Genomic DNA, 12,259 nt, shown 5'->3' with positions numbered 1-12,259 from the left:
GGCATCGCGAAGCAGGTGACGATAGACTACTTACTTCCGTTTATACCTCCTCACCCAAGGCTGGTGTTGAACAAGTGACGATCGATTACTTCCCTTATACACGAAAATATTGTTGAATATATGAAGCTCGGTCATTTCTCTTATAGACTAATAAATGACGATCGACCCCTTCTCTAATACATCATCTGATAATAAACAAATGATTAACGATCTCCTCCCTTATACTTTCTCTTAGTACTAAACAAATGACGATCGACCAACTTCTTTATACTACACCTAATATAAAACAAATGACGATCGACCAACTTCTTTATACTACACCTTATATAAAACAAATGACGATCGACCAACTTCTTTATACTACACCTAATATAAAACAAATGACGATCGACCAACTTCTTTATACTACACCTTATATAAAACAAATGACGATCGACTAGTTACTTCCCTTATAATGTAAACATACTGATACATATTAAGGCTTTAGAATATTTACCAAAACAAACTCACTCACTTAATCACAAATCCAATTAAAACTTTGAAAAATCTTGAACCATTAATAAAACGGGTGAAGTAAATTAATTAATCCCACCTTCATATCCAGCTTCACGGCCAATCGCTGTTAAAAAGGACCGTCCATATTTTGCTCTGGGTCTCCACGTACGTACACTCCCTATATGCACAAAGACCGTCCGTGTTGCTATGAGTCTTAACACGTACAAATTAAAATTTCCGTCAGTACAAGATCGTCCGTGTCTCTCTGGGTCTTCACGTACACTAGACACACAAGCACCACGTCCTTCCTTGATGACACACGGGTAATCACGGACCAACCCCCACCCCCACTACCAGCTGTCTCGACCATATGAACCCCAAACCATGATTCAGCTAAGCAATGAATCCCGAACCTTTAGAAGAGAATGAATCACTATTTGTCACTTAATGAACGACCTTTCGGCTGGTTCGTACGAGAGAGAGAGAGGGAGGTTAAACTTATACTACGTCTTGTGTAGGCGGTGGTTAACTAGTGGGCGTGGTAGGCGGTCAGCTGGTGTGCGTGGGCGGTGGTCAACTGGTGGACGTGGGCGGCGGTCAGCTGGTGGACGGGTGTCACTCGCTAACAAGCAACAAGATCAAGTGGTGTAGAGCTAACTAGCGCCCTGTAGGGAGGAGGAGAGAGAGGAGGAGGAGGAGGAGGAGGAGGAGGAGAAGAGAGGGGTAGGAGTAGGAAGAGAAGTAGAAAGGACTGAATGAGAAGGAAGAAGAGAGGAAGAAAAGAGAGTTAGTAAAAGTAAATCAATGAAGAGAGGAAGAAAAGAGAGTTAGTAAAAGTAAATCAATGAAAAGGAGAGAGAGAGAGAGAGAGAGAGAGAGAGAGAGACTAAGAGGTGTTGTTGCGAAGGGCTTGAAAGGGGTCACAGAGGCCGAAGTAGAGAGGGAGGAGGAGGAGGAGGAGGAGGAAGACGAAGACCAAGGGAGAGAAGAAGAGAAGAAAGAAGAAGAGGAAGAAAGAAGAAAAGAGGAGGAAGAGAAATCTTCCTCTCTCTCCCCTCTCCCCCTCTCTCTACTCTCCCTCCCACTCTCCCTCTCTACTCTCTCTACCCTCTCCCCCTCCCTCCCTCTACTTCCTCTCTACCCTCTCCCTCCCTCTCCCTCCCTCTCTACTCTCTCTCCCTCTCGCCACCTTCACCTCTCCCCCTACTCTCTCTCCTCTCTCACCTCTCCCTCTGTCTCTAGCTCTCTACCCCTCTCCCTCTCTACCCCTCTCCGCCTCTACTCTCTGCCCTCTCTCTACTGTCTCCCCTCTCTCTACTCTCTTCCCTCTCCCTACTCTCTCCTCTCTCTACTCTCTGCCCTCTCTCTACTGTCTCCCCTCTCTCTACTCTCTTCCCTCTCCCTACTCTCTCCTCTCTCTACTCTCTGCCCTCTCTCTACTGTCTCCCCTCTCTCTACTCTCTTCCCTCTCCCTACTCTCTCCTCTCTCTACTCTCTGCCCTCTCTCTACTGTCTCCCCTCTCTCTACTCTCTTCCCTCTCCCTACTCTCTCCTCTCTCTACTCTCTTTTTTAGGAAAGTCTTCGAGGTAGTAGATAATGACGAAAATTACGATGTTATTTACTTAGACTTTAGCAAAGCGTTTGACAGAGTACCGCATCAGAGGCTTCTGAGAAAAGTTAAGGCTCATGGTATCGAGGGGAAAGTTTTAAATTGGAGAAAATCATGGCTCACCGATAGAACACAGAGGGTCAGCGTAGATGGTGTTAACTCTGAGTGGGGCCGTGTAACCAGTGGGGTTCCCCAGGGGTCAGTACTAGGCCCACTCTTGTTCATAATCTACATAAACGATCTAGATACTGGGATCAGCAGTGACATAAGCAAGTTTGCGGATGACACCAAATAGGGCGGCAGATTAATTCAGGGCAGGATGCAAATGCACTACAGGAGGATCTAAATAAACTGCAGGGGTGGTCTGAAAAATGGCAAATGAAATTCAACACCAGCAAGTGCAGCGTACTTAATATTGGAAGAACAAATACTTATAATGTATACAGCCTTAACAACATCAACCTAGAGAAGTCGACTTGTGAAAGAGACTTAGGGGTACTTTTAAGCCCGGACCTACGGCCTAGAAAAAAGTGCGTTAATGTTCGAAATAAGGCAAACAGAGTATTGGGTTTTATATCTAGAAGTGTAAGTAACAAGAGTGCAGAGGTCTTATTGCAACTATCTCTTGCGCTAGTCAGGCCGCACCTCGATTATGCGGTTCAGTTCTGGTGCCCCTATTATAGAATGGATATAAATTCACGAGAGTCGGTGCAGCGAAGAATGACAAAAATGATTCCGGGACTTAGAAACCTTCCATATCAGGATAGGTTAAAGAAACTTAACTTGTATTCCCTAGAAAGACGAAGAGTGCGGGGAGATATGATAGAAGTATTTAAGTGGGTGAAAGGAATCAATAAAGGCGATATAGATAAAGTTCTTATAATATCCGAGCAGGATAGGACTCGGAGGAACGGATTCAAGTTGGATAAGTTTAGGTTTAGGAGGGAGATAGGAAGAAACTGGTTCACAAATAGGGTGGTGGACGAGTGGAACAAGCTTAGCAACTTTGTAGTAAGTGCTGGAACGCTGGAAAGTTTCAAAAGGAGGCTAGATAGAGCCATGGATGATAGAGAGTGGTAGTAACTCTCGACAGGAGCTGCCATGCACAGGCCAACCGGCCTATTGCAGACTCCTTATTTTCTTATGTTCTTATGAGTGGATGGATGAATGGATGGATGAATGGATGGGTGGATGGATGAATGAAAGAGTGGATGGATGAGTGGATGGATGAATGAATGGATGGATGGATAGATAGATGGAGCCCATTAGAACAAGTACCCATTAAAAATAATACCCATTCCAACAGGTTAAGTACAGGTATACACTTAAGTACATAGAAGCACTCAAGTCCAAAGTCCATTATTATATCACATTGACTCATACTACACGCCGCAGACACTTAAAGTTCATCAAATAATACTAATGAAGGTATTTTGTTTACGTCAAATAAAATAATTGAAATAAAAATCAACATAGTTCTTTACTTAGATGAAAATACAATATAATTACTGTAATATGGGATAAGTTACGTGGCTGTAATACTGTACCTGGTTATGAACGTCTTACCTGTAAAGAGAGAGAATGGGCTGTAATTACCTGATAGCAAGACCTGGTGGTTATGTGTGACGTATTAATTAACTTGGTGATGGAACACTCTAACCTAACTTGACCTAACCTGACCTGACCTAACCTAACCTGACCTGACCTGATCTAACCTGACCTGACCTAACCTGACCTGACCTGACCTGACCTAACCTGACCTAACCTGACCTAATCTTACCAAACTTAACCTGATCTTTTATTAATTGTTCTTCTCTTTCTTTCTTTCTGGATATAAAGTTATTCCGAACGAATAGATAGATAGATAGACAGACAGACAGACAGACAGACAGATAGATAGATAGATAGATAGAGAGAGAGAGAGAGAGAGAGAGAGAGAGAGAGAGAGAGTTATTCTGAGCAGAAAATAAATCTTAAGTTAAAACGGTCAGAGGTGCTTCCTGTTCCTCCTCCTCCTCCTCCTGATCCTCCTTCTGACCGTCTCCTCCTCCTCCCTCCTCCTGACCCTCAACCTCCTCTTCTTCCTCCTTCTGACCGTCTCCTCCTCCTCCCTCCTCCTGACCCTCAACCTCCTCTTCCTCTTCCTTCTGACCTCCTCCTCCTGCCCCCCTCCCCCTCTTCCTCCTCCCCCGACGATAACCTGTACACACCACAAGACAAACACCAAGCGACTTGTTGAGACCCCGATAACGCACTGGCCCGCTCCCCTTAGCAACCACGGCAGCTCAGACAAACAAATCGGTTGCTAGGGACATATATAATTTTTTTTTGAGCTTAATATGAAGTAAAATTTGAAGTTTGTGTATTGGGTGAGTCCCTCCTGAAGGCAGCTGATGACTATGGTATGAATATTATGTATATTATGTATATGTATAGGTGTGTGTGTATTATGTATAAGTGTATGTTTATGTATAAGCTTCATTGATATATGTTTAATAGGTATTTCAAATGTTTTCAATCATATCTCAATGCCTTCCCTCAAAAAGAGATGGTAATGACGTGTTTTGTTGACTTATCTCAGTCATGTCCGTATATAAATAAAGTGACGGTACATTTTAACTCTTCCACCCCATCAAAATAATAATTCTATCTTGAAAACACGTAATTTAAAGAAGGAAGAGACTGTCAGACGTTGATTGGTTGGAGTTATGTTCGTATGTAAACAAAATTCCTCTGGCTTGGAAAGATCACTGGCCCATCCTGTCAAAATAACTCCTTTGGTGACTCACTACAAGACGCAGGGCAGGCGGTGTTGTCGTTTGAGCTTCATGTGTCTGAGTCAAGCTTGTATGTAAACAAAGTCTTCTGGTCGCCTCGATGATAGAGTTCTGATCGCTTCATTAGTCAGAGAGGGGCGCCGGAGGGAGGGGGGCAGGAGGGGGGTGAGGAGGAGGCAGGGAGGGCGGCGAGAGGAGGAGGGGTGGGGTGATGGTGCTGTTGATAGGTAAGTTCTTTGAGGTACAGTGATGGGTGAAGAGAGTGAGAAGGTGGATGAGTGAGGAGGGTGAGAAGGTGGATGAGTGAGGAGGGTGAGAAAAGGTGGATGAGGAAGGTTAAATAATGTTAAGACGATGAACTGTAAAGAAACGATCAGGAGTGAGCCATTAGAAGATTGGATTTCTCATTAGTTTGAGAGAGAGAGAGAGAGAGAGAGAGAGAGAGAGAGAGAGAGAGAGAGAGAGATAATAAAAGACACAAAGTTATAATACAGAAAAAGTTTAAAATATTTGGAAGGTAAAATTCTCTCACTCTAAAGACCAACACAGGTGAGAGAAAATAGAAACAGTAATCCTTTCTTTTTTTACTTTCTCTCTTTGTTTTCATTACTCTCTCTCTCTCTCTCTCTCTCTCTCTCTCTCTCTTTCTCTTTGTATTCTTTTACTTATACTTTATCGTCACTTTTCTTGTCATTATCTTCTTATCTATTGCACTTTATTTTTATGTCATTAACTCTGACATCATCATTATCGTCATTATTATCATCATCATTATCGTCATTATCATCATCATTATTATTGTTACTCCCTTTTCAAATAATTTAATTTATATAAACTCGCTTGACCTTATAACCTAACCTAACTTAACCTAATCTACCACACACACGACCTAGTTTATCAGAAACCTAACCTAACCAAACCTAACCTAACCTACCGGACCGTAACCCAACTTAACTCAATTTGTATGTTTTTTAGCTGCCAATTGGGGTCACTGAAGTTAAGCCCTCACTGTCCTTGTCTTGTTAAGTTAACCAGTTTTTAAGGTCAATAAATTGGCCAGTTAACAACACGGTGTCGAAAAAATACGATTCACTTTATCGGTAATCGACACACGGTTCTAAATTTGTCGCGGGGGAAAAAAAATCTAATGTCCACGTAATTATTTGTTTTAGAGGTTTAATAATTAAGTTCCTCTATAATGTCAACAAACTTTCGCGCGCTTTTCTGATATTTCCCGCGCTAATGGTGACTCTCCCCCTCCCTCCCTCCCTCTCTCCCCTTCCTCTCACCATCCTCCTTCTCTCTTCACCCTACCTTATCAAACACTATTATTCTCTATTATTCTATCTATTCAATCACATAATAGAAAATGAAAGGAGGAGAAGAAAAAAACGCGTAACCAATTATGACGTCCAGGTGGGAACAAGAGAGAGAAGAAGAGGAGGAACCCTTGTCAACAATAGCCCAGGGTGGTGTTTGTTTACATTGTGACGTCACGGTTTATTACTGGAGGGGTATCCCGTGCAAACTGTGTCACCAGGTCAATTGGTTTTATCATGTAGGTCAAGTCCTTATGGTTGGTTTACCCAGTACGTGTTTATCAGAGACATGACCTCGTGTGTGTGTGTGTGTGTGTGTCCTCTCTCTCTCTCTCTCTCTCTCTCTCTCTCTCTCACACACACACACACACACACATATGTAATAAACAAACTTTTATAGAAAGAGTCAAACACGGTGCAGGAGAATGGTTGATTAGAGACAGACACAGACACACGAAGATTTAGACAGACAGACAGACACACAAACAGACAGACAGACAGATATACACACACACTCCCTCGTCGAAAGAGAAAACAGAGATTTATTATCAACAGAGAAGGTCCCGTTACAACAGACATAACCCCGATATAATAGACATGATATTGTTGTAGTAAATGATTCATTGAAGAAATATACAAATAATCTAATTCATTCTTTCTTTCTTTCTTTCTTTCTTTCTTTCCTTCTTTTTCTTGTTTTTATTCGTATCACTGTTCCACTTCCTCCTCCACCTCTTCTTCCTTCCTACTTCTCCACCTCCTCCTCCTCTTCCTTCTCTTCGCTCTCTTCCTACTTCCTCGTTCCATCTCTTTCTCTGATTGTTTCCTCCCCTTCCTCCCACTCCTCCTCCTCCTCCTCCTCTTCTTCCTCCTCCTCCTCCTCCTCCTCCTGGCTGCTTCTCACTTAAAGCTGCCAATATCATCATGAGTAGGAGATCTGACTGTGAGAGAGAGAGAGTGAGAGAGAGAGAGAGAGAGAGAGAGAGAGATAAGGTCCACTATATCACTCACTATCAACCTAATAAATAGTTCACCTCAATACACTAATATATTATGATTCAGTCTTTGTTTAACTCATCACTTAGGTAATGTTCTTTCCTTCCCTCCTTCTTTAATTCCTTCCTTCCTTTCTTCTCTAATTCATTCCTTCCTTCTCTAATTCCTTCTTTATTTCCTAATTCCTTCCTTCCTTCATTAATTCTTTCCTTACTTCCTTGTCTAATTCCTTTCTTCCTTCTTTAATTCCTTCCTTTCTCCTTTAATTCCTCCCTTCCTTATTCCCAAATTCCTTCCTTCTTATTCCCTAATTCCTTCCTTCCTTCATTAATTATTTCCTTACTTCCTTCTCTAATTCCTTCCTTATTCCCAATTTCCTTTCTTCCTTCTTTAATTCCTTCCTTCTGTAATTCCTTCATTCCTTCTTTAATTCCATCCTTTCTTCTCTAATTCCTTCCTTCCTTCATTAATTCCTTCCGTCCTTATTCCCTAAGTCCTCTCTTCCTTCTTTAATTCCTTCCTTCCCTAATTCCTTCCTGCCTCCTTCCCTCCTTATATCCCCCTTAGCAACCCGTACAGTTTACGCTTCATGTACGCCATCATACGCCACCATACTCCTCTAATACGCCCTTTATAGCCGGCTATTTAATGGCTCTTTTAATCTCACATATCGCACCATTAGTCAGCATATCAAAGAGGCGTTAGCCACTCCTGCTGCTGACAGTCTCGACCACCCAGTGAGAGAGAGTGGGAGAGGGAGGGAGGGTGAGGGGGAGAGAGAGAGAGAGAGAGAGAGAGAGAGAGAGAGAGAGTGGACGGACAGACAGACAGACAGATGGATGATGGGATATTGCCAATTTCACGGCGAGTTGAATACCTTTTACGGCTGTGGGTTTAGATAGGCCAGAGAGAGAGAGAGAGAGAGAGAGAGAGAGAGAGAGAGAGAGAGAGAGAGAGATTAGAAAAGATTATGTTAAGAGACAGAAAATAGTCGGGTTAGGTTAGGTTTTGATTGTCATGTTTGTGTTGCAGCTTATGTAATGCATTTAGGTGTGTTCCATCAATAACAACAACACCACCGCCAACAACAACAGCAGCAACAACAACAACAACAACACTAACAACAACAAAAACAATAACAGTAATAACAATAATAATAAAAAACATAATAATAATAATAATAATAACAATAACAATAATAATAATAATAATAATAATAATAATAATAATAATAACAATAACAATAATAATAATAATAATAATAATAATAATAATTATAATAATAATAATAATAACTGCAGGTAAGTATTGCAATATCGCCTAACAATCATAATGTCAACATCATTATTTACATTATCATCTCAATATTGCAGCGGTTCCCTCGTATGATGGAAAATGAATTGGCTAAGTGCTTCTGCATGATGACTTTGGCCTCAGTAATAGAATTCTCATTACTGAAGGAGGGAGGAGAGAGACAAGAAGCGAAAAATGTAACACACACACACACACACACACACAATGGTGTCACAGAGAGAGTGCCACTAGTGGACACATCTTGGCACCTTAGCGAGGCACTCCACACACTGACACTTGCTATTTTTTCACACACGCAGGCTAACCAGTGCCAAATGAAGTGGCACTCAGACAGAATACCACAGAATACCATTTTACCTGGATAAAATACCATAAATCATGTCAGCTCAGGTCAGTTCAGGTGAGGCTAAGTGAGATCAGGTCAGGTCAGGTCACAAAAGGTCATGTCAGGTTAGGTTAGGTCAATCTAGGTTGGGTTAAGTGAGGTTACATCAGGTCACAGCAGGTTAGTCCGGGTCAGGTCAAGCGAGGTCACAGCAGGTTATGTCAGTTCTAGTCAGGGTGGGTTAGGTCAATCCAGGTCAGGTCAAGCGAGGTCACAGCAGGTCATGTCAGTTCAAATCAGGACGGTGTTGGGTCAATCCAGGTCAGGTTAGGTGAGGTCATATCAGGTCACATCAGATAAAGTCAAGTCAGTCCAGATCAGGTTAGGTCACGAAATTTCCATTCAGGTCAGATGCAATTCAGATCAGGTCAGGACAGTTGACAATAAAAGAAGCAAGTGAATTCGAGAAGAGCAGAAGAAGATTGAACCTGACCCAAAGTTTTGCTCGAGCTGCTCTAAGGTATCAGGAAAATGCTTCAAACACCCGGAAACAAAAAGTTGAAACTGTACCGAACTCTTATGAACCATTTGAGGAAGGAATTGGTGATCGTGTCAAGGTGTTTCGATTCGTTTTAAACAGAAGGAAATGGATCTTTGGTGATTTTTTTTTGTCTCGATTTGTCTTAAATATCTTTTTATCTGTTAACTAATCCCTGGTTGATTGTTTATAAAGTTTCTAAAGCAATTAAGTTCATTCTCAGATTACCTCATGGTATTCGTATGTTTTCTCAAGTATTTCATGACTGGTATGAACACTTTATCAGGTGAGTCTGGTATTTCTAAACCTGTCCTAAGGTTCTCCAGTGTTCGATTTTCCTTCATAAGTTCCGACGTTAATATTAATCATTTCAAAGACGTCAGAACTAGTCGAAACTGTCTCAAGATGATATGTTGATAGTTTCAGGCAATCCAAATGGCTCTGGGCTATTCCTGATTCTCCCAGATTGCTTTAAGTCGTTTCAAACATTGTACCAAATATGCTTCGAGCTGTAAACATATTTTTTTTTAGACCAATCTAGAACTGTTTCAATCTCTCACACCATTTTGAAACTGTTCTGAATTTTTTTTTCAAACTCTCGAACTGTATTTTTCAACATCTACAGAATCTCCGAAATTTTCCGAATTATCCCAAACTGTTACATATTACCCTCAGTGTTCTTAAATCATCGCGAACTACTTCCATATTCTGAGAAAATGTTCCATATTATGACAAACTGTTCCATATTTTGACAAACTGATCCATATTTTGACAAACTGTTCCATATTCTGACAAACTGTTCCATATTCTGACAAACTGTTCCATATTCTGACAAACTGTTCCATATTCTGACAAACTGTTCCATACTCTGACAAACTGTTCCATATTCTGACAAACTGTTCCATATTCTGACAAACTGTTCCATATTATGACAAACTGTTCCATATTCTGACAAACTGTTCCATACTCTGACAAACTGTTCCATATTCTGACAAACTGTTCCATACTCTGACAAACTATTCAATTTTTTTTCAGTCCATATTTTCCCTGACAAAATTTGTTTCCCCTCTCACCAACACTACCGCGCCTCCTGTACCGAAGGATATTAGTCAAGTGAACAGGATTTAGTGGCTTGAACCTGTCTCCACCTGTCCCAAACCTGTCCTGAACATTTTTTCCCCCCAATGTTACAAGGTATCCTAAGCCGGTAGAAATATTTTTTTTTCTGGTCAAATATGAGTATCACTAAATATTTTCGAACATTTAAGAATTATCTTTAAAAAAAATCGAAATTGTCTCAAGCCATTCGAAGCATTCTGGACTGTTGTTAAGTATGATACAAGGTGATCATAAAGTCCCTGTGCAGACTTAACGACCTAGTTATTCCTGGTTGTAACTACTCTACACTGATGCTATATACCTTCCTCTACTTACAGTAAATATTGGAAATGGTTTAAGTAAATATTGGAAGTGGAAATTCTCTATATTATTTACTGTAAGTTGAACAAGGTAAATAACAACACAGGTATAATAAAGAACAACGATATTCTTAACTATTGGAGATGAACAGAGATGAACAGAGATGAACAGAGACTTTTTCATCAAGAATATATTTCACCTGTTCTGCTTAAGTCTGCCACCAGAATTCATACACCTTGATCAAGTCTCATAACGCCACTAACTTACCTGAACTAAAACTACCCACGTAACTGCTTCAAATAATCCGAAAACTGGTCGAAATAATCTGAACCAATAAAAATGAATCCGAAAAATTGTGAATTGCTCTAAAGCTTTTTTTTTCGAACAGTTCCGAAGCATCAAATAAACCTGAAATCAGATAAAACCGATTTGGAATTCAGAATTTTCAAATTATTTCAAAGAGCTTCACCTAGTTATCTGAGTCTCCTTGTGTGAGTCTTAAGGAGGTGCTCAAGTGGGACTCAACATCGACCTTGGGGAGGAGCCTCACGTTTCTTGTGATGATTTACGAAGAAAAATATGAGGTTAAAAAATTCCATAAACTCATGACGACTTCCAAAACTGGTTCGAAATTATTCCGAGTGATTCAGAAGTTTGTTTTGAGGATAAGATGGCTTAATTTGTGTGTGTGTGTGTGTGTGTGTGTGTGTGTGCGTGGTTAGGTTATTTTTCTAAGCTTCTCTCTCTCTCTTTCTCTCTACTTCTATCTAAAAAATTGCCTGTCTGTTTGTCTGTCTGTCTGTAAATTTGTATCTCTCTCTCTCAACATGGGTTTACAAAGGAAAATCTTGTCTAACAAATCTGCTGACGTTTTTCTAGGAAAGTCTTCGAGGTAGTAGATAATGACGAAAATTACGATGTTATTTACTTAGACTTTAGCAAAGCATTTGACAGAGTACCGCATCAGAGGCTTCTGAGAAAAAGTTAAGGCTCATGGTATCGAGGGGAAAGTTTTAAATTGGATAAAATCATGGCTCACCGATAGAACGCAGAGGGTCAGCGTAGATGGTGTTAAATCTGAGTGGGGCCGTGTAACCAGTGGGGTTCCCCAGGGGTCAGTACTAGGCCCACTCTTGTTCATAATCTACATAAACGATCTAGATACTGGGATCAGCAGTGACATAAGCAAGTTTGCGGATGACACCAAATAGGGCGGCAGATTAATTCAGGGCAGGATGCAAATGCACTACAGGAGGATCTAAATAAACTACAGGGGTGGTCTGAAAAATGGCAAATGATATTCAGCACCAGCAAGTGCAGCGTACTTAATATTGGAAGAACAAATACTGTCAATGTATACAGCCTTAACAACATCAACCTAGAGAAGTCGACTTGTGAAAGAGACTTAGGGGTACTTGTAAGCCCGGACCTACAGCCTAGAAAACAGTGCGTTAATGTTCGAAATA

This window comes from Homarus americanus, unplaced genomic scaffold (assembly GCF_018991925.1).
Source record: "Homarus americanus isolate GMGI-L3 unplaced genomic scaffold, GMGI_Hamer_2.0 scaffold24523, whole genome shotgun sequence".
Lineage (NCBI taxonomy): Eukaryota > Metazoa > Arthropoda > Malacostraca > Decapoda > Nephropidae > Homarus > Homarus americanus.
This window is presented reverse-complemented; position numbering follows the sequence as displayed.